Raw genomic sequence first — 24,139 nt, forward strand, 5'->3', positions numbered from 1 at the left:
CTTATTATTCAATCAACTGAATGATGTATAACCTACTTGTGATTGGGAAGAGTGTTTAAATTTCCCGCCAAAAGTAGCTTAACCTCAAATGAACAGTTTCAGATGTACTCATAGAAGCTTATTAGGTTTTTCTTATTATTCAATCAACTGAATGATGTATAACCTACTTGTGACTGAGAAAAGTGTTTAAATTTCCCGCCAAAAGTAGCTTAACCTCAAATGAACAGTTTCAGAAGCACTCATAGAAGCTTATTAGGTTTTTCTTATCATTCAATCAACTGAATGATGTATAACCTACTTGTGACTGAGAAAAGTGTTCAAATTTCCCGCCAAAAGTAGCTTAACCTCAAATGAACAGTTTCAGATGTACTCATAGAAGCTTATTAGGTTTTTCTTGTTATTCAGTCAACTGAATGATGTATAACCCACTTGTGACTGAGAAGAGTGCTCAAATTTCCCGCAAAAAGTAGCTTAACCTCAAATGAACAGTTTCAGATGTACTCATAGAAGCTTATTAGATTTTTCTTATTATTCAATCAACTGAATGATGTATAACCTACTTGTGATCGGGTAGAGTGTTCAAATTTCCCGCCAAAAGTGAACACTCGATGTAAACACACTCCTTTCCAACAAAACGATTAAATTACGTAAAAAAATGGTGAAAGATAAATGAACAGAGAAGTCCGTAAACTGTGATCGAAATACAGTAACGGTTTGCATGCAGAAAAAAATGGCGATGTCTCCAATTGTTGACACGATCGTATGATCGTTACGTCCCGACAACCAGTGTCCTCCGCGTCTCTTTCACACCCCTCCCTCCGCCTCTGACGTAGCTTTTCTCCTTGGTTCTAACCGAGATGCGTCGAGCAACAATGCGCTCTCGTCTGCTCGGATATAACCTCGCCATTGTCCCCCGGACGGTTTCAAACGCGTTAGAAAGAGACGACAAGCTGTTGCCATGATATCCCGACGAGATACAGAATGTCTGCCCTGACTCTGTGGGCATAATGCGGACATTCAGACATGCAGCGCGACCGAACAAGAAATGTGTTGTCTCATCCCTTTTCACTGGTGCAAACTTCTATAATTTAACGATCAAGTCGAGCTTAGGCTGGAGCTTTCGGCCAGCGATTCCCAATGCCACCTACTGGGAGGCCTTTCGAGTTTTATAGTTTTCTGCTCTTAGGATGTTAGGATATTGAGGTTTTGTGGGTTTTGGATGTTAGGATATTGGGACTCTGTGGTTTTGGGATATTGCGATTTTGTGGTATTGGAATATTAGGATATTGAGATTTGACTGTTGGATCTTTTGGATGTTGGGATTTTGTGGTGTTGAAATATTAGGATATTGAGATTTGACTGTTGGATGTTTTGGATGTTGACATTTTGGAATGCAGGATCCACTTAACTTCTGGACTTCGAGATATATGACTTTGGGACTCAAGATCTAGTGCTTTTGACTACTACCCTGGACTCTGAGACACATGACTAGGCCCTTTGAACTCTGTTGACTTTAAAAGTCCCAAAAGTGACTCTCAACCTACAAAACCTTGGGCAACCCTGAATTATATAATAACTAGTCTACATGTGTAAGGATATTTCAAAAATTAAGTCCAGAAATGTTAGGTCTAAGAGTCTAAAACTTCCACATGTCCACATTGTCTCTCCGACCCACGGTAATTTTATTTCCATGTCCAAATGTTCAGAAAAATGCTTCCAAAAAACAGTTTATCTGAAAGAGAATCAAGTCCAACAAACATAGCCCGAAATACGAGGCCGTCCCATCAAGATCCCGTGGGTTACTCGTAAAACTCGCCTCGAGGATGCATCGCTGACTGGCAGCTCAAAATACAACGATTCCAAGAACGAATTGTCCAATTTCGCTCAACAAACAATGCGTAATTTAGATCGAGCCGAGACAACGTTCCTTCTTCGATTAATTGCGAATGTTTTCGTTCGTGTATCGTGCAGCGACGACAACGGCGTCGTATATTTACCCGAGCGGGCACGAACCTAACCTAACTGCCTCGCAGAGATTGAACGAAAGAAAAATCGAAGAGATATATTCACAGCATCGAAGAGAAATTTGCAATTTGATTTCGGGTAATTTGAATGTCTTTGAGGCACGTCGGAAAATGGAAGGCACGATATCGACCGAGTACATTTCTCCCGGCTATTATTTCGAGCAAAGCTCGGCCTTGCACTATCTTTGCCAACTCTGGCCAAGCCTATTTATAGGGGAAGCTTTGAAAGTCGACGTCCAGGTCACGCCGGACCCTGAACGCCGAAATACTCGCGCCGCGAGTGCATTGGACAGTGTCTTCGCCCTCTTTGCGATCGACCATTGCCAGAAGCTGACGTAACGGGGAAAACGATATCAGGTGTTCGAAGCCTTTCTTGTTACTTTCCTTTTCTTTTATTAGTAGAATTTAATTCTACTACACTACCATAAGTATCCGGACACCAGCGAAATATGCATTCGCGTTGCATGAAAGTTATTCAAGTATCTGCAACAGTAACTAAAATCGATTTTTTTTCTGCGAAGGTCAGAATACTGGAACGTTTTTCGATTAATAATTCTCGTTTGGAACTCGTATCTCGATGGAAAAGAAGCTACAGACGAACTAAACCGAAACTGTCGAGTGCATTGCGTTACCTTCATTCTTATCTCCATTGAGGGAACCTAAACATCTACCAACAGTTTACAAACACTTGAAACATATCGAAGAACTCTCTGAATACGTTCTGCACCATAGAAATGAAACACAGTAGAAATGAAAATTTTTTTTAGAATCGAAAGCGTTTCATTAGATTCACAAATTTGGACTTTGTACTTCTGGACATGAATTTTACTTTCACACTTTCATTGTATAATTTGTACTTAAAAATTAATTCTATTACGTTATGACACCTCAAAAAAGATTATAATAATTATTACAAATGATATGATAACCCTAAATACCTTTCGTATAAAGTTCAACTGTGTTTTATGTAACGAAACCAAGTGTCCGGATACTTATGGACGGTAGTGTATATAGCTGACATCGAATTATTTTATTTATAACCTTAAGAGGTTGCAATTTCGAATGTGAGGTTATGTCGGTCATGTTAGTCACGTGGTACACATAAATGGCGGCCCTATCGAAATGGCGACACGATGCAAAAGCATTCAAATTCAAAGTACAATATAACTCTTGAAATCTTGAGATCGCATTACTAAAAAATGAAGGTGACGGTCAGTTTAAATTTGAAGGATAAAATTGATTTATAGACATAAGACTTCTAAGTGATTTTCAAGTTTCCCAAACTTTGCACAGTTTCTTTATTCCCCAAATTTTTTAAGTAACAAAAATGTGCCAATACCGAATAAAACAATCAGTACAGACACATGGGTGGATCACATTACTAAAAAATGAAGGTGAGAGTCAGTTCAAATTTGAAGGATAAAATTGATTTATAGACATAAGACTCTTAAGTGATTTTCAAGTTTCCCAAACTTAGCACAGTTTCTTTATTTCCCAAATTTTTTAAGTAACAACAATGTGACAATTCGAACACGTGGCTCACATTTCAGGTCGACAACACAAATGTCATTAGCGAAACAGAAATAGAAATCGGCGAAAATGGACCGTAAAATTTGAATCAACATATCTAGCAGATAAATTGTGAACAATCTATCGAGCGATAAAAATCGTTTGCAGGGAGGTTCTTTGCCGCTGGAAGGCTCATGGTCGACGGTGCCAGAAGCAGCGAACGACACAGCTCGATAATAAAGACGAAAATAATCGGACCGACTCGACCCATTAAACCGGCCGCCTCGGGGCCAACAGTTTCATTAAGCGTTTAATCGTGGAAGATATGCGCATGCGACCTAGTGAAATCATTCTCGAATCTGGAAGAGATATGTCGTACACGTATGACTTCATTTCGCGTGGATTCTCAGGTGTATCGACCTCCATCTACTGTAATCTGTACAAGTAACCTGGATACACCGGGACTAATCGATTGTAACCTAAAAGAGATTCAAAGTTGATGGAGAATTAGTGAGAAGGACATTTTGTTTTTGGGTCTTAAGGACGTGTGAAGTGAATGTGATTCAAACTGTAATTTGAATTGATTTAGAAAGAATAAATACTAGTTGTTGTTTTTACGAAGTTGGGTCTGAAGTTAACTTACAATCTTAGACCTAACCTTGCAAGGTTATGTTATGTTTTGGGTCTGAAACTTAAGGACATGCAAACTTAACCTAAAAGTGATTCAAGACCATTCATGACGTGGATTTAATTACAGAAAGCAAACTTCAGCTATGATTTTTGTACAGTCTGAAGTTAACTTACATCCAGACCTAACCTTGCGAGGTTACGTTACTATGTTCTGAGTCTTAACCTCGATAACATGGAAGCTTAACCTAAAAGTGATTCAAGACCATTCACGACGTGGATTTAATTACAGAAAGCAAACCTTAGCTATGATTTTTGTACAGTCTGAAGTTAACTTACATCCAGACCTAACCTTGCGAGGTTACGTTACTATGTTCTGAGTCCTAACCTTGAGACCATAGTAACTTAACCTGAATGTAATTCAAGACCATACGCGTATTTAATTACAGAAAACTTTAACTCCAATTTTTGTACAGTCTGAAGTTAACTTAGACATAAGATCGAAACCTAACCTCGAACAAAGCCAAAACAAGATGACCAAAGACAAAGATAAAAAGTTTCAAGATAAACTTACAACCTAACTTAACCTTGTAAGGTTCAACACCGAAACCTAACCTCGAACAAAGCCAAAACAAGATGACCAAAGACAAAAAGTTTCAAGATAAATGAAAAGTTATTTGAAACAACCGGGCCACAGGGAAAATGACGTAATCCAAGATAAGGAACCATGTAATTACCGGGTAAGTATCCGTGTAAGGAACGAGTGTGTTTAAGATTTACGCCTGGTAAATCGCGGCCAGCTGCCTTGGCCCGCATTCCACGTCCTCGAACGTATGTACGTTCGATGCTTATCGACGCGTCGCAAATATCGTCCATGTTAATTAGACCTCGGTTCAAACCTGCCATGTGTTATCAACTTCGTTACGTTTGGAATGCAACTACCCCTGGTACAAACCGATAACTCTTTCATTGACATTAAAAAATTAATTTATCATTTCCTTCTGTGCCTTAATCGAACCGTAATGGCGCCATTAAATCGTTCTATAAGTTAGTTTACAGCTTTCTTCTTTACCGACACGCGCAAAAGGTTAGAAGACTAATAGTTAGAAAGTATTGTTATTAAATGTATATTTAATATAAATATATGTTTATTACGTATTAATATATGTTGTTAAAGTACATCAAAAGATAATATTATATACAGAAAATTTATTACGAGTATATTTCGAGTTGTTAGAGATTGATATGAAAGGGGATTTGCTCGGAATTCAATGCGTTATTAATTCCACGCGTCGTAATTCCATGCGCCGTAATTCCTCGCGCTGGAATACCACGCGCCGTACTTCTACGCACTGTAATTCCACGCATCATATTTCTACGCGTTGTAATTATACGCGTTATTAATTCCATGCGTCATAATTCCATGCGCCGTAATTCCTCGCGCTGTAATACCACGTGTTGTAATTCGATGCGTTATTAATTCCACGCGTCGTAAGTCCATGCGTCGCAATTCCACGCGTCGTAATCCCACGCGTTATTAATTGCACGCGTCGTAATTCCATGCGCCCTAATTCCTCGCGCAGTAATATCACGTGTTGTAATTCGATGCGTTATTAATTCCACGCGTCGTAAGTCCATGCGTCGCAATTCCACGCGTCGTAATCCCACGCGTTATTAATTGCACGCGTCGTAATTCCATGCGCCCTAATTCCTCGCGCAGTAATATCACGTGTTGTAATTCGATGCGTTATTAATTCCACGCATCGTAAGTCCATGCGTCGCAATTCCACGCGTCGTAATCCCACGCGTTATTAATTGCACGCGTCGTAATTCCATGCGCCCTAATTCCTCGCGCTGTAATACCACGTGTTGTAATTCGATGCGTTATTAATTCCACGCGTCGTAAGTCCATGCGTCGCAATTCCACGCGTCGTAATCCCACGCGTTATTAACTGCACGCGTCGTAATTCCATGCGCCCTAATTCCTCGCGCAGTAATATCACGTGTTGTAATTCGATGCGTTATTAATTCCACGCGTCGTAAGTCCATGCGTCGCAATTCCACGCGTCGTAATCCCACGCGTTATTAATTGCACGCGTCGTAATTCCATGCGCCCTAATTCCTCGCGCTGTAATACCACGTGTTGTAATTCGATGCGTTATTAATTCCACGCGTCGTAAGTCCATGCGTCGCAATTCCACGCGTCGTAATCCCACGCGTTATTAATTGCACGCGTCGTAATTCCATGCGCCCTAATTCCTCGCGCAGTAATACCACGTGTTGTAATTCGATGCGTTATTAATTCCACGCGTCGTAAGTCCATGCGTCGCAATTCCACGCGTCGTAATCCCACGCGTTATTAATTGCACGCGTCGTAGTTCCATGCGCCCTAATTCCTCGCGCAGTAATACCACGTGTTGTAATTCGATGCGTTATTAATTCCACGCGTCGTAAGTCCATGCGTCGCAATTCCACGCGTCGTAATCCCACGCGTTATTAATTGCACGCGTCGTAATTCCATGCGCCGTAATTCCTCGCGCAGTAATACCACGTGTTGTAATTCGATGCGTTATTAATTCCACGCGTCGTAAGTCCATGCGTCGCAATTCCACGCGTCGTAATCCCACGCGTTATTAATTGCACGCGTCGTAGTTCCATGCGCCCTAATTCCTCGCGCAGTAATATCACGTGCTATACTTCTACGCGCTGTAATTCCACACACCCTAATTCTACGCGTCGTAATTCCACATGTTGTAATTCCACGCGTCATAATTCCATTTAAATTTCCCGCTCGTTAATACAACCAATAAAGCGACAGTTTTCGAGACACACAGAGTGTCGACTCTGTACTCTATGGTTTTGGGTGCGTGAACGTCCATCCTTATAAATGATAACCTTGGTATGTAATCGATAATTATTAAATTGCAATCGGTATACGCACAAGATAGCATCGCACAGAAGCGAAAGGATTAGGTAAATGCCAACGGGACGAGTAATACTAATCGCAGGAATATAGAACCAGTTTAAGATGGCGTTAGCCGCGCAATTATCAAGTATGCCTCTCGTAATCAACGAAACGACGTTTAATGTCGAGTCGATCGCGGCGATAAAGCGCCGTTAAAGGTTGTGCCGGTGGAAACACGGGAGTTTCAAATGCGCCATGACCTTTGAAAGGCGCGATCACGGCGAACGTTGCGGTGCGCGTCGGTCACGAACCGGCTAGAAACAACGAGAACCGAGTATCGATCTTGGTATGCGATACTTTTCGTAAATTTTATTTTACAAACAGTTGAATCTCGAAATGGGGTGAAAAGGGGCTCGATAAAAATTCAGAATATCATGTTCTCCCCTTACAGAAAATCACAAATACCGAGAAACCGAGTCGCAATTAAGCGAGGGGATTTCGGGGACGAGGGTTTCATCCCCTGAAGAGCGGAAGCGCTTGAAAAAAAGCTCTCGAAGGTGGGCTTGTTAAGAGACGATCGATAACACGGTCTCTCGATCCACTCGCGCTTTCGCGAGACGAAAGAGAAAGACCGGTTCTTCGTGTTGCTCTTCGCGAGGTTCTATGCCAGCAGGTTCCACGGGCACAGGAGCAACAATTCGCTATACAAATCACGTTTACCCTATTTTTCGTTTGAAAAATACTTCGCTGAAAAATACTTGGCCTCGTACCTTCGTGTATCGTTACACGAAATCGCACTTTTGTGATTAAATCGAAAATTCTAAGAGAACGGTCAAGATTACCCGTAATCGCGATTTCGACAAAACGAAGAAATGAAGGTTTAACCACCGAAACAATCGTGCCTACAGAAACCTGTTCGAGCGTTGAATTGTGCGGTGAATTTTCTTCGTTACAGTGTAACCTGTGGCCGCCATTACGGTGCACGGTGCACCGTAACGCATCGGCTGTAACAGCTTCACGGCGCTCAATGGCGTAATTGCGTTACCGCGCTCACGTTATTAGCATAATATTCTATAAAGAGCTCTGATCGTATCGGAGGCCTAGGCGCTATTAAATCGCTCTCTAATGGCGATTATTCGACGTCGATAAACCTTGGAAATCTTTATGGGAATTACACATATTAATATTCGACTTTTACTATTTATAGAATCTGAAACTGTTCAAATTAAAAGCTTATGAGTGAATAACCTAGAAACTTGTACTAAATAGGCTGTAACCTTGAATTGGTCCTAACCCGTTCAAACCTCGATAAAGAATAGCCAGTGCAATAACCATAACCTGGCAGTGGCTGAGGATCAATACTGTTACCTTAAACCCGTTCAAACTTAACTAAACTTGTTCAGACCTAACCTTAACAAAGTTACGTTACAAAGTTATTAATGGTAATAACCTAGAACTGATAAAATAGTAAACCTGGTACATCAACGACCCAGCTAAGGCCTAACCTTAACGTAAGGTTTCGTTACAAAGCATATGAAGTATAACAACCATATAGAATTAATCCAATATATACATTATGTCGGACAAATAAGGGAACTTTTTAAATAAAACGAACAAAATTTGTTATTTTGTCAAAATTAATTTTTGTATTCAAAATACATTCGCATCAATACACTGCTGGGCTCATACAACGTTAACATAGATTCTTCATGTCGTTTTGCGGAATCGCTTCGAACACCCTTATCACAGCTGCTTGGACTTCTCTTCCTACGAAGAGATTACGGCGCGCGGTATAGTAACGCGGGGAACTACGGTGCATGGAATTACAACGCGTGGAACTACGACGCGTAGGACTATGACGCGTGGAACTACGACGCGTAGGACTATGACGCGTGGAACTACGACGCATTGAATTAATAACGCGTGGAATTACAACGCCTGGAATTGCGACGCGTAGAATTATGGTGCGTGGTATTGCAGCGCGGGGAATTATGGTGCATGGAATTACAGCGCGAGGAATTACGGCGCTTGGAATTACGACGCGTGGAATTAATAACGCGTGGAACTACGATGCGTGGAATTCCGACGCATGGACTTACGACGCATGGAATTAATAACGCATGGAATTACAACACGTGGAATTACAGTGCGTAGAAGTACAGCGCGTGGTGTTACAGCGCGAGGAATTACGGCGCATGGAATTAATAATGCGTGGGATTACGATGCATAGAACTACGACGCGTGGAATTCCGACGCATGGACTTACGACGCGTGGAATTAATAACGCATGGAATTACAACACGTAGAATTACGACGCATAGAATTATGGTGCGTGGAATTACAGCGCGTGGTATTACAGCGCGAGGAATTACGGCGCATGGAATTACGACGCGTGGAATTAATAACGCGTGGGACTACGACGCGTGAAATTACGGCGCGTGGAATTAATAACGCGTGGAATTACAACGCGTAGAGTTATGATGCGTGGAATTACAGAGCGTAGAAGTACGGCGCGTGGTGTTACAGCGCGAGGAATTACGGCGCACGGAATTACAACGCGTGGAATTACGACGCATGGTGTCGCAACGATTGTGCTATACTCTTTTCAGATAAAATATTATTTTAATAGACGGCGTTTTCCTTAAATTTGAAAAGTTCCGCTACTTTCCCGACATACTGGAAGCATAACCCTACTGTTAAAATACCTAACTCTAAAATTAATCCAACATACCTCGAACTATCAGTGAAATTACAAGGAATTAAAATTCTGTTAGTTACAAAGAATCTTAACAAAGCCAACCGAACACGACAAGCCAGAATATTAAGACAGAATTTACTCAGCAAGATAATTATAAACGAAAGTTCAGGTTATTAATGGTATAATCGATGGCAGTTTCAGTTCCAGGTGACTGTAGCTATCCGGCGAGCGATCGAAGGAATTTCAAGTTAATGACAGAGGTCCAGGCGAAATAACAATCGCGTGTTCATCGGTTGAAACCTGAACCGGCTTCGGAATTAACGATTAGGAAATGAACGCGACGGGGAGTCGCGGAAATTCGAAGTACCCGAAGGAAGAGGAGGCGATTGTGTTTCAAGGATCGGTGTAACGCTTCGAATAAAGCCGAGAGAGGACGGTACGAGATACCAGTCGGCGAAAGGTGGGAGTGGCAAGCAAGGGTCGCGTAAAAGCCAAGGTAAAACGGAGTTAAATTAATCTTAAGCCCACACTCTACGCGAGAACGATGTTTCTTGAGGAACTCGATTCTGGTCATTGCGCTCGAGTTAATTTCGATCCGAAGATTCGATCTTTCAAGTCTGAGACAAATTCTTTTATCTCTGTGAGCTTCAGGTACTTGCTCTTGGGCCAATTTTATAAATCGTTACGGTGACTCTTGCTAGACGCGATTGCACCAAGTCTACCACTTCTTTTTGGAATCTCTGGAACCAGGTTGGTATACTATAAAATCTCCAGTGGATGTCCAGAAAAATCACTATATACACTACCGTCCATAAGTATCCGGACACAAGCGAAATATGCATTCGCGTTGCATGAAAGTTATTCAAGTATCTGCAACAGTAACTAAAATCGATTTTTTTTCTGCGAAGGTCAGAATACTGGAACGTTTTTCGATTAATAATTCTCGTTTGGAACTCATATCTCGATGGAAAAGAAGCTACGGACGAACTAAACCGAAACTGTCGAGTGCGTAGCGTTACCTCCATTCTTATCTCCATTAAGGGAACCTAAACATCTACCAACAGTTTACAAACACTTGAAACATATCGAAGAACCCTCTGAATACGTTCTGCACCATAGAAATGAAACACAGTAGAAATGAAAATTTTTTTTAGAATCGAAAGCGTTTCATTAGATTCACAAATTTGGACTTTGTACTTCTGGACATGAATTTTACTTTCACACTTTCATTGTATAATTTGTACTTAAAAATTAATTCTATTACGTTATGACACCTCGAAAAAGATAATAATAATTATTACAAATGATATGATAACCCTAAATACCTTTCGTACAAAGTTCAACTGCGTTTTATGTAACGAAACCAAGTGTCCGGATACTTATGGACGGTAGTGTATATAGCTGACATCGAATTATTTTATTTATAACCTTAAGAGGTTGCAATTTCGAATGTGAGGTTATGTCGGTCATGTTAGTCACGTGGTACATATAAATGGCGGCCCTATCGAAATGGCGACGCGATGCAAAAGCATTCAAGTTCAAAGCACAATATAACTCTTGAAATCAATGACTTTGCAACGAAAACTTATACCTAAACAACGAAAAATTATACCCAAACCAAATCTAAGCTCTAAAATTAAATTTTCTGTCTCGTATAAATAAAGAGACAATTTTGAACCTATAAACCAACCCAATCGGAGATAATATTCCGCAGGGAATAATTAGAAACGAAAAGAAATGAACGAGGAAGATGGCGCCGTCGACCGGCCAGGGTAGAGTGCATTTTGAATAATAGAGACGGTATGGTCTATTTATGCTCTGGAATCAATAGTCCTCCGTCTATATCGTCGCTAGAATACACTGGCACGCCAGTGCTGGATCGTTCAGTGTCGTTCCTTCGTTGTTCGCATGCATTCGTTCCACTTATGAGCGCGTCTCATTGTGTTAGGGGATGGCGCCACAGTCGTGGATCGCAGATGGGTATTAGCTGCTCTGCACCCTTTTCCCTCATTTTTTTGTTTGTTCATTGCATATGGTCAAGATGGTTATTGTTTAACGCCCATACATCTCGCACTGAGGACCACCCTTGACTCATAATCCTCTAAACCTAACCTCACTATTTATTTACTCATTCTGCCTTGTTTAAACCCTCGTCATTAGAGCTTATTGTTATTCAGAGCAGATGTACTGCAGAATATTTGCGTGCCTCAACCCCTTCCTAATTGATAATTCTCGCTATAAAATCAGAATTCACGTAATTTAAAAAGAATTTTTCATATCGATTAGAAATTTAATTCCCTATAAATGGGAAGCTGTAACCAAAGGATCCATGAAATAATTTCTGTCTCATCTGACTATAAAAGTACTCGTAACTTAACCTGGACCTAACTTTGACTTATGCAGAAGATTAGAAGCTCGTAAAGTGATCGCCATTTTATTAAGGACATAGGATTTCAAGTAGATGAAGTGCCATCAATCTCGTCTACCTTAACGATGGCTGTTATTACTTAATAAACAGCATTTAGCAAATACAGATATTTGCCAGACAACGCGATCTGCAACGAGCTCGTTACGGTTTTTTTCCCCATCGAGAACGGTCATCTTTAATTACGCGAAGTTACTCAGCAATAAGCGTTTCTTGAAAAGAAACCGGTCCCGTCCGCGAAACCAGAATTAGTGTACGAGAAAGAGAGAGAAACCGAGAGAGGCCGATTGAAAAGGGAACAGCAAAGGAGGATGCGTGTTGCTTTCACCGGGCGACGCAATTAGGGACGCGATCCTGGATCGCAATTAAGAGCCCGTCAATTACGAAGGCGTGCACGAAAACCTGTAATCCGTCCCTCAGAGACGTCTACTAAATTCCCGTGGCCTGCATCCGATGCTATCCGCGCCTCTAACGAGAACTTTTTTACCTGCCTCGCTGAAAGACTTACATTCTTAATCAGATTACGCGAGCCTTCGAATCTGACAGTCACATGGACCTTATCATACTCCGTGTTCTTAAGATCCACTCGTCATTTCTGAAGTTAACATGCATTATATATGTAGAACACTAATTATGCCATGGAGGCAGAAATGAAAGGATGTCTGGCCATAGACCGTGTCTCTGGAGGCCGTCACTTCAGAGACCTCCATATAGGCCTTAGGCTTTTTAACTTTGGGTCTTTAAGTTGTAGACATGTGCTGGGTGTAGGTATCTGAATAAGTGGACCATGGACTATAGAGTCGGACTGTTCAGATCATTTATATTTGAGGGGCTCACATGGACTCTGTGTGGATTGACTACAGGAGGGATGTAGACACCTATACCTTTTGAGAGTCAACTCCAAGTATTATAGATTTTAGAGATTTGATCTGAAGTCCTCTATGAAGTCCTCTGTTAGGTATGAAGGTCTTCTGTACATCCTCTAGATATGAAAGCCATCGGTAGATCTACCTATGAAGGTTCCTCATGGATCCTCTAGCTTTGAAGTTCTCTATAACGTCCTCTATGAGGTATGAAGGCCTTCTGTACATCCTCTAGCTATGAAGGCCATCGGTAGATCTACCTATGAAGGTTTCTCGTAGGTCTCCTAGCTTTAAAGTCCCCTATGAAGTCCTCTATGAGGTACGAAGGCTAGAACTTCTTAGCTATGAAGGTCTTTCGTAGATCTACCTATGAAGGTTCCTAATGGATCCTCTAGCTTTGAAGTTCTCTATTAAGTCCTCTATGAGGTATGAAGGCCTTCTGTACATCCTCTAGCTATGAAGGCCACCGGTAGATCTACCTATGAAGGTTTCTCGTAGGTCCTCTAGCTTTAAAGTCCCCTATGAAGTCCTCTATGAGGTACGAAGGCTAGAACTTCTTAGCTATGAAGGTCTTTCGTAGATCTACCTATGAAGGTTACTCATGGATCCTCTAGCTTTGAAGTTCTCTATTAAGTCCTCTATGAGATATGAAGGCCTTCTGTAGATCCTCTAGCTCTGAAGGTCTTCTGTAGACCTACCTATGAAGGTTCCTCATAGATCCTCTAGTTTTGGCGTCCCCTATGAAGTTCTCTATGAGGTATGAAGGCCTTCTGTAGATCCTCTAGCTCTGAAGGTCTTCTGTAGACCTACCTATGAAGGTTCCTCATAGATCCTCTAGTTTTGGCGTCCCCTATGCAGTTCTCTATGAGGTATGAAGGCCTTCTGTAGATCCTCTAGCTCTGAAGGTCTTCTGTAGACCTACCTATGAAGGTTCCCCATAGATCCTCTAGCTTTGAAGTCCCCTATAAAGTCCTCTATGAAGTATGAAGGCCTTCTGTAGATCCTCTAGCTCTAAAGGTACTCTGTAGATCTAACTATGAAGGTTCCTCATGGATCCCCTAGCTTTGAAGTCCCCTATAAAGTCCTCTATGAGATATGAAGGCCTTCTGTCGATCCACTAGCTAGAAAGACCTTCTGTAGATCTACCTATGAAGGCTTCTCATAGATCCTCTAGCTCTGAAGGTCCTATATTCCCTATAACTACAGATCTCTTTATCTACAAACCTATAACATTCAAAACCTCCCCCTAGATTTGTAGCTTTGAGCCTATGAAGGTGTCAAAGCTTAGTATACATCAGAAAGTGCAGCTCCTTTAGTCAAACCTTCAAAGTTGTGAACCCTACAGCCCCATAGACACGTGGTTACCACATCCAACGTGATTACCACATCCACAAACCGACTTTACCCATTGCCATACTGTTATACGCTTCACAAGCCTACGTGAAGTGTCACAAGCAACCCAAGTAATAAAAAGCTATCAGCTCATCTCTATAACGTATTCGACTCGAGGTATCACATAACGAATCTGGACCACCATAGACGCCAGCGAATGTGCGTGTACACGTGCGTCGCGAGGTAAGAGCACCGGATATGGACTAGACTACAGCCAGACGGGCCGGAATGGAAATCAATACAGTCTCAACGCTCGTCGGCTTCTCTCGTCGCTCTCCACCCCCTCGTTTTTCCCCAACCTGCCTCATTCTAGTCGCTGTCTTTCTCCTTCCACCATTTTTTTATCATCCGGCCATCTCTCTTTCTCCCCGGCCTCTTGTCTTCCTTTCTGGTGGCATCATTGGCTGCCCGGGGAGTAGTTTCCAGGCCTAACGCAGATTACACGCCGTCGGGCACAATGTATCTCTCGAAACCACTCTGCAGGGCTCTATGGGCTTTCAAATCAACGGGAAAGGATTTCTCTGCGGCTGGAACCGGTGCGCGGACTCGTTACGCGACCGTGCGCGTTTTTTAATCGACCGGAAAGGGAATCGATTGTGCCACTGGGTCATAAGCGACTGGTCCACGTGAACTTTAAGCGACTTTGAAGTTTCTCATCGATTTAGTGCAAATCTTTTTCACAGGTGACCTCAGATTCCCTTTCGATCTGAAATGGTTTATCTTTCTGATCCCGATTTTTAATTTTATTCGAAGATTTGGAAAAGTTTGTCTTTTGACGAATGCATAATAGGTATTGTGAGATACCTTTTTTATCGGAGAACGAAGAATCGAATCTGTTCGTTTTGAATCATTCATGAGCGAAGTCATCCGTCTATTCGTGACAAGTAGAGCACGAATTGAAAGAAAGCCGTGTGTGCGCGCGCGACCTCGACTTACTATCCTCGCCGAGAACATTTCGCTGCGGAAAACGAGAGTAGTTTCTTACGACACAGTCGATCCTTCGAAGCCCCGATTTGACATATCCTACCTCACAAAAAAACGTGAATAATCGATAAAAATATGGGTGTCGAATAAAAGAGTTACGATCTGAATCCTGATACAAGATGTTGATTCATCGCTCCGCGAATTGGTCACAAGAAAGTTATGCAAAAAGGCGGAGAAAGGGCGGATTCGAAAAAGAGAAGAAAAAGAGTCCACAGAGGTACGAATGGATGAAGCGATTCAAAGGTTTCCGTTGTTAAAACGAGATAACCAAGCCCAAACATGGTCTTGGCGGCGATTTCAGATGGAGACCGATTCGCAATCCTTTTACGGCTCGGTTTACTCTTTCTGGACGGCTGTGTGAGTTTTATGCGCGCGGCGCGACCCCACGTAACGAAACTAAACCGTGAAAACTATTAAATTCGTTCTTTGTGGAACTTGGACAAATAATGATGAAACATCGTTCTAAAGCCGCTTATGTAACTTGACTTTTTAAGTGGTACATTGTGCAATACTTTTATAGAATTATATTAGTTTTGACTGCGTGAAGTACTGGAAAAATTTTACTGTTATTTTGCCATGCGGTAGATCTCGCGTTGTATCGCCACGCGTTATATTGCCACGTGTAGTATTGCTATGCATAGTACTGTCGTGTGTTAGACCACCACGCGATATATTGCCAAGCGTTATATTGCCACGCGTTATATTGCCAAGCGTTATATTGCCACGCGTTATATTGCCACGTGTAGTATGGCTATGCATAGTACTGTCATGTGTTCGACCATCACGCGTTATATTGCCACGCGTTATATTGCCAAGCGTTATATTGCCACGCGTTATATTGCCATACGTAGTATTACCATACATAGTACCGTCACGTGTTAAATTACTACGCGTTAATTTTCCACGCGTTAGATCGCCACGCACTATATCGCCACGCATTAGATCGCCACGCGCTATACCGCCGCACATTAGATTTGCACGCGTTAGATCGCCACGCGCAGCATTTCCATGCATGGCATCGTCACGTGTTAATTTTCCACGCGTTAGATCGCCACGCATTAGATTTCCCCGCATTAGATCGCCACGCGCTATATCGTCACACATTAAATTTCCACGCGTTAGACCGCCACGTGCAACATTTCCATGCATGGTATCGTCACATATTAAATTACCACGCGTTATATCGCCGCGCATTAGATTTCCACGCATTAGATCGCCACGCGCTATATCGCCACGCATTAGGTTTGCACTCGTTAGATCGCCACGCGCGGCATTTCCATGCATGGTATCGTCACATATTATATTCCAACGCGTTATATCGCCACGCGTTATATCGCCGTGCATCAGATTTCCATGCATTAGATCGCCACGCGCTATATCACCACGCATTAGATTTGCACTCGTTAGATCGCCACGCGCAGCATTTCCATGCATAGTATCGTCACGTGTTAAATTACCACGCGTTATATCGCCACGTGCAGCACTGCCATATATAGTATCGTCACGCGTTAAGTTACCACGCGTTAAATCGCTACGAATTGTGTTTCCACGCATAGCATCGTCACGTGTTAAGTTGCAATGCGTTAGGTTTCCACGCGTTATATCGCCACGCGTAGCATTGCTATAGTAACGCTGCGTATTAGATCACGTGACGCTAAATTACACATGCAATACAGCTAAAGTGTGACATCACCATGTGCTAAATTTCCACTCGCTATATCGCCACGTGCAGTGCCATATATAGTATCCTCACATGTTAGATCACCACGCGCTTTTCTACTATCGCCATTAGACCACATTATGTCATCACACGTAATGCACGCATTACATCGTGCATCCCCACGCGCTAAATCGCCACATGTAATAGACGCATTATATCACCACCACGTAGTTTTGTACACTTTGAAAGTCTAAGTTCTGACCAACCCTTGAAAAAACCTAACCCAAGGTCCAACCCTGAAGACCTCGAACCCTAACAACTATCCCCATTCTAAGGGAAGGAACCTACCCTAACCAAACTTAATCGCAGTCTGCCCGGAACTTCCCCCGGTTCACCTTGCCCTCGGGCGAGCAAACGAGACGAAGGATCGAGGCCGAGGTCAGAGGGGTCCCGGCAAGAATTTGGTGGGGGGTGGTGTATCACGAAGGGTGACACGCAGTAGCTGGTCGCTCGGCATGTGGTCGAGAGACACGGTGAACCAGATATTCGAATGGCATCGACGGGTCGAGGCGGCAGGAGCAGGGGGTGACACCAGGGTGTGGAAGGGACTGCGAGAACGGCCGGGGGGAGGGGGCCAACTGGGTATACGAGGTAGTGGGTACAGAGCGGAGATATCCAGGTCACAAAACAAGTGTCGCAACCGGCCACGCTGGCACGTTCCTGCGAATACACTTGCGTCTCTGATTTCGACTCCTACTGGCTTCCCGCATGGTGCCCGACGGGCGTGCCTGCGGAACGGGCTATCGATTCGCTGCCATGGCAGTGCACCGTCCTTGATGCCGCTGGAATGATGTTGTGTTTATTTTAGGAAAGTTGAAGATGTTGAGAGGAGATATGGCAAGTCAATTTTGGACCTGTTGTCAACACACTGAAAGTGCATCATATCCCTAGCGAACCTAGTCATTGAACCATGTGGGTCACTCTGGTATTTCCACGCGTTGTATTTTCACGCATCGTATTCTCACGGGTTACATTTCCACGCTCTGTAATTCGACGCGCTATATTTCCACGCGTTGCATTTCTACGCTTTGAATCTCCACGCGTTCTTAATCCACGCGTTGTATCGCCACGCGTCGTAGTCCCACGCGTTGTATCTCCGCACGTCGTAGTTCCACGCGCCGTAACTCCACGCACCGTAGTTCCACGCGTCGTAGTTCCACGTGTTGTATCTCCACGCGTCGTAGTTCCACGCGTCGTAGTTCCACGCATTGTATTCCCACGCGTCGTAGTTCCACGCGCCGTATAACCACGTGTCGTAGTTCCACGCGTCGCAACTCCAAGCACCGTAGTTCCACGCGCCGTAACTCCACGCACCGTAGTTCCACGCGTTATAATTGCAAGTTCCGTAACTCTACGCGTCGCAACTTCGCGCTTCGTAGTTCCACGCGCCATAGTTCCACGCGCCGTATCTCCACGCACCGTAGTTCCAGGCGTTGTAATTGCAAGCTCCGTAACTCCACGCGCCGGAATTTCGCGCTTCGTAGTTCCACGCGCCATAGTTCCCCGCACCGTAGTTTCACGCATTGTAATTGCAAGTTCCGTAACTCCACGCGCCGCAACTTCCCGCTTCGTAGTTCCACGCGCTATAGTTCCACGCGTCGCAGTTCCACGCGTTGTATCTCCACGCGTCGTAGTTCCACACGCCGTAACTCTATGCACCGTAGTTCCACGCATTGTAAATGCAAGCTCCGTAACTCCACGCGCTGCAACTTCGCGCTTCGTAGTTTCACGCGCCATAGTTTCACGCGTTGTAGTTCCATGCGCCGTACCTCCACGCGTCGTAGTTCTACGCGTTGTAATTGCAAGCTCCGTAACTCCATGCGCCGGAATTTCGCGCTTCATAGTTCCACTCGCCATAGTTCCACGCGTCGTAGTTCCACGCGTTGTATCTCCACGCGTCATAGTTCCACACGCCGTAACTCTATGCACCGTAGTTCCACGCATTGTAAATGCAAGCTCCGTAACTCCACGCGCTGCAACTTCGCGCTTCGTAGTTTCACGCGTTGTATCTCCCAGCGTTGTAGTTCCATGCGCCGTACCTCCACGCGTCGTAGTTCTACGCGTTGTAATTGCAAGCTCCGTAACTCCATGCGCCGGAATTTCGCGCTTCGTAGTTCCACGCGCCATAGTTCCACACGTCGTAGTTCCACGTGTTGTATCTCCACGCGTAGTGTTTCCACGTGTTGTATCTCCACGCGTAGTGTTTCCACGTGTTGTATCTCCAAACATTGTCCACTGTGAAGTTCACGTGAAACGTGAGAGAGAGAAAGCAGTATCTGATCTACCTGCTTATATTACTAAACAGGCAACTGCCCATACGCCCAAGTGTTATCTGACCTCAGCCACTAGATCACTGGATCTCTCAAAAGAATTCTAACATACCGAAGCGATGTATTCATAGGATTATGGATCCTGTTAGAGCCGTATGGGATTGAGTATTCACGGTCTAGACTAGTCTACCCATACTGCAGGTGCTAGAACGGGTAAACTGTGCCACTGATCCAAACAGGTGGAAAACTCAGTAGTCCTTGATAATTTGGGTCAACTAGGGCACTTTTTTGTGCTCCTGGATCATTTGCAATTTATAGGGTGAGGCTAGACTAGTCCGATGGCGTGGAAGACATTAGGGGATCTAAATGGATTAGGGACACATCACGAACGGGCAGGTGTGGAATCCAAGGGCACTTAGGTCAAATGACGTGGTTTTTTTCGTGTTTTAGAGCAATTTGCAATATTGCAGGGCTAGGCAATTGGTGTCTAGACTAGTGTGCATGGGTCTAGGGGTACGTTATTGATCTTGTGAACAGGTGGAAAATTCAGGGTCCCGTGACACGTGGATCAAGTGGGGTGGCTTTTTTCGTGCTCCAGGGTCATTTGCAAGTTTATGAGGAGCTTCTATGGTCTTTTGGGAATGGATTAAGGATGCAGCTGATACAAAGCTTTCATTGCTTTAAAAGTACTTCTATTCATTATTCTCTATATGTACTTTTTTATCAATTAATTTACATTGTCTTGAACATGGTAAGGTTAGGTACTGATAGTTTGAACCAAAATAAAATTCAGTAAGGATGGACCTACAACTTTATTGAAATTGATCACTTTTACAAGTAGTTTTATTTGCAGTAATTATTGCGTACATTGAGATCATTCAGTAACGTACAGGACATTTCAAAATTTGTATGAAACTTTCAAACTTCTGAAACGAGGAACTTTGAATAAAAGTTCCATTCAAACACGATTATCGTTGTAAATATCGAGGCGAGCAATTGACCGAAGACTTGGCGTGAAATCACGAACAGGCTTCGTGGGACGCTGAAGAAATAATCGAAGCACGCGTGCGAGCAACACTGTCGAGAATTTCAACGAGCTCTCGCTAACTGTAAAACTAAACACTTTTTTCTTCGGTATTGTCCCTTGGACATCGGTTCGCTGCGACTTGTAGGAAGTGTAAAAGCTGTGCGAAAATCGGATTCGAAAGGAGTTATCAGTGCGATGACTTTGATAACGAAACGGAATTAACGGATAAAAGATATGTGGACCAAGGTGAGCGATTAGATCGGACTTAAGAGAAATGCGTAAGAATAGTAATAAAATTGGCTTGAAATATTTCTTCGTTGATTGTTGGGAAACAAAGAAGCAATTAGTGGCAGCAGACATTTTGAGATATTAACACACCTGTTGTGGATTTTATAATAAATATTCACGAACTTATTTCGCGAGGAATTATTTTTAAATAAGGTCGAAGATGGGACGAGTGGGAAATGGTGGCGGCGAAGAAATAAAGTTCTGGCTGTTCGCGAAAGCGTGACTATACATGAAAAGCTTGTGACTATATTTAGATTGTATTGAAGTTGCGATAGAAATTATTGCTACAAAACTAGGCACAGAGACTTATGAAATATAAAGTAAATTATAAATAATTGAAATACAAATATTTTAGTCTTAGTTTTAGTTTTCTCTTGAGATTTTTACTACTATTATTTCTAATTTAGTGACTATTTGCTACAGAAGTGATGATAACGTATAGAAATTAAAGAGCAATGTTAAAGAAAGTGTTGTTAATTCGAAACCGTCGTAAATGTCGTGACTATACATTGCGAACTGATGACTGTAACCCTTAAAAATCAAGTCCCTTCGTTGCACCACCACATTCTACCACCCTTCACACACCACAGACCGCAACTATCAATAATTAAAATAAAAATGCAATATCGTTTTAGTCTTCTTAAGGAATCGCCACGACTATCTCCTCAAATTCAATGACTATTTGCTACAATAGTAGTGACAACGGATAGAAATTAAAGAGCAGTGTTAAATAAAGTGTTGTTAATTCGAAACCGTCGTAAATGTCGTGACTATACATTGCGAACTGGTGACTATAACCCTTAAAAATCAAGTCCCTTCGTTGCACCACCACATTCTTCCACCCTTCACACACCAAAGACCGCAACTATAAATAATTAAAATAAAAATGCAATATCGTTTTAGTCTTCTTAAGGAATCGCCACGACTATCTCCTCAAAATCAGTGACTATTTGCTACAATAGTAGTGACAACGGATAGAAACTAAAGAGCAGTGTTAAATAAAGTGTTCTTAATTCAGATCTGTTATAAAAACCGTGACTATACATTGCGAACCGGTGACTATAACCCTTACAAATCAATCCTATTCAATATACCAGCGCCAGGCACACTGTTCCACCCTCCACGCGTCAAATATCGCAACTAAACGCAAGAAACCCATGACTATAATCGTAAAAGACCAAGTCATCTCCATTACATCATCACTAATTCCGTTTTCCTGCCATTTGCGAAGAAAAAACCGTGACTATACACCGCTAAATTGCTGAGGACGCCTGAAAAATTAGGTGAGACCGATATCAAAGATTCTATGGTGAATCGCAAGGAACAAAGTCTCGAAGGAAGGCGACAAAGTTCAAAGCCGAGTGACTATCCGCCTAGCTGTCCAGGGCTTCTTAGAAAGCTCTTAAAATGCGAATAGCGTGGCTGTGAACGACAGAACGATGCTCGTGAGGACGTCGAGCACGGGAAATTCGTCACGTAAATGCCGGACAATGACTCGGCGCTGCCAGCGAGCCAAACGACGACTCGTCCAGGTGCCCGTTAGTCCTTCACCATAGAAAAACAGCGAATCGCACTGCTAGTATGATGTTTGACGCATCCACTGACGCGATTAAACGCTTTTTACCCCTACAATTACTTCATAGAGAGGCTCATGTGTCTCGAACATCTCTGATACCCTCAACCACAAGAAATTAATCGTATCGTTTTTTCTGCGATTCGGGTGGAAAGTTTCTGGTCTTTCACGTTTTTGCTCGAATCTCCTGCCATTTTATGGTGTACACTGTGGTAGGATATTATTTAGAAAATTACCGCTGAAGGATTATGATGAGCTTCGAATGTGTGCTGAGCACTTGAAGGATCACTATTAAACTCGGATTAGAATCGGATCTTTCTTGCTGCGCTTATCGTTACTCCTCGGTCCGTCACCACACGTATCACAGTTTTTGCTTAATCCGATTTGAAGATCAGGATCCGTCCAGTTGGACTACCCCTATGCTAGGCTACAACCCATAGGTCTTTACAAGTTTCGCGTTTGACTACTTTTGGGATGTGGACATTTCTAAATAGTCGCATGTCTGATCAGTTGATGCGCATCCACGTTGCTACTGGGTCAGGTTGCTCCACAAATCCTCATCATTTATCCTCAAAACCCTCATCATCAACAACCCATCATAGGTTTGATCATTCCCAAGATTCCACGTGTATAGTCACTTCCAAAACCCCATCTTATTACTTTGGTCAATCCAATCGACTACCGAGAAGCCTATCAGTTGGGTCATTAGTTCAGTCGCGTGCCCCCATCGCGTAATGTCACTCGCGCGTCCCCATCGTTTAGGAATATTCCCAAGTTCCCGCAGTTCATATCGATCCAAGTCCTCATGGTTTCCAGGTCCTCGTCGAATTTTAGTCCCCAAGACTATGTTCTCAAGTCTCGAAGGACTCGTTCAGGTTTCCATTCGAAACCTCATTTCCTTGACACAAGAAATTTTAAGTCCACTACTGTTGTCACCGGTTACTGTGCCACGGGTCCAAAAATCCCCACGTCGCGCCTCGAACGTGAATTTCATACACGGTGTCGAATAATCACGGAACGAAGGGAGAGCACCGTCGAGTGAAAGTGAACGGTCGGGACCGGCGTCGAATGTCGAGCACACGATCGTAACGAGAATTCCGTAGGATAATTTACGCCGAACGAAGATCGACGGGAACGATAAACAGCGTGCGGCGTGTACGTATCGCGTGCCCACCTTTCACTAGCGTTCGTGCGACTCTCATTCTGCGTATCGGCCATCACTTTTCTGTCCAGGGCCGCTAATTATCACGCCAACAAGAATGAAGATTCCCGCGGCCAGATATCCAGGTAAAAGTTTCCTCTCTTTCCTGGAGCCGATCCGCTTCGCTAATGAAACGCTCTCTGGAGAACGCGTCTGCCCACCATGAGAAAAATTCCCGCGACACGTGTCGATCGATTGTGCGAAAAACCACGCTCGATATGTATCGTGGGACCACTAGGATCTGTTAAGGTTTCTTGCCGTAAACATTCCTTACTGCTGAGCAACTATCTACTGGGTGTTTCAAAGTTAACGCGCTCATGATACTCATATGGTACCATATCGGGTTTTTACTTGAATGTTTATCGGTTTAAGGACAATCTGTCTGAACAGCATGAAAGTGTAAGGTTCTACCAAGTATCTCAGCTTGAAGAAACGTCAGCTATGACAAAATTAACCCCTCTAACGCGCTCAATATGATACTCATGTGGTACTGTTACCATATCGGGTTTTTACTTGCTGTGTCAATATTTATCGGTTTAAGGACAATCTGTCTGAACAGCATGAAAGTGTAAGGTTCTACCAAGTATCTCAGCTTGAAGAAACGTCAGCTATGACCAAATTAACCCTTCTAAC

General features: G+C 43.1%; 1 protein-coding gene and 1 long non-coding RNA gene across 6 annotated transcripts in view; one reads left to right on the plus strand and one right to left on the minus strand.

Annotated features, from left to right (window-relative positions):
• Ecr (ecdysone receptor) overlaps nucleotides 1-24,139 on the minus strand; it is a 153,605-nt gene that overhangs the window by 92,926 nt on the left and 36,540 nt on the right. The window lies entirely within an intron of this gene.
• LOC105662347 (uncharacterized) lies at nucleotides 2,180-11,029 on the plus strand. 2 transcript variants are annotated; one of them, XR_013040820.1, is made up of 4 exons: nucleotides 2,184-2,381; nucleotides 3,702-4,103; nucleotides 4,637-4,900; nucleotides 9,959-11,029. It is a non-coding gene; the product is annotated as an uncharacterized LOC105662347 (long non-coding RNA). The 2 variants fall into 2 exon arrangements; XR_001095826.2 differs by having other exon boundaries at nucleotides 2,180-2,381; nucleotides 3,702-4,900.

Source organism: Megachile rotundata, chromosome 16 (assembly GCF_050947335.1).
Source record: "Megachile rotundata isolate GNS110a chromosome 16, iyMegRotu1, whole genome shotgun sequence".
NCBI lineage: Eukaryota > Metazoa > Arthropoda > Insecta > Hymenoptera > Megachilidae > Megachile > Megachile rotundata.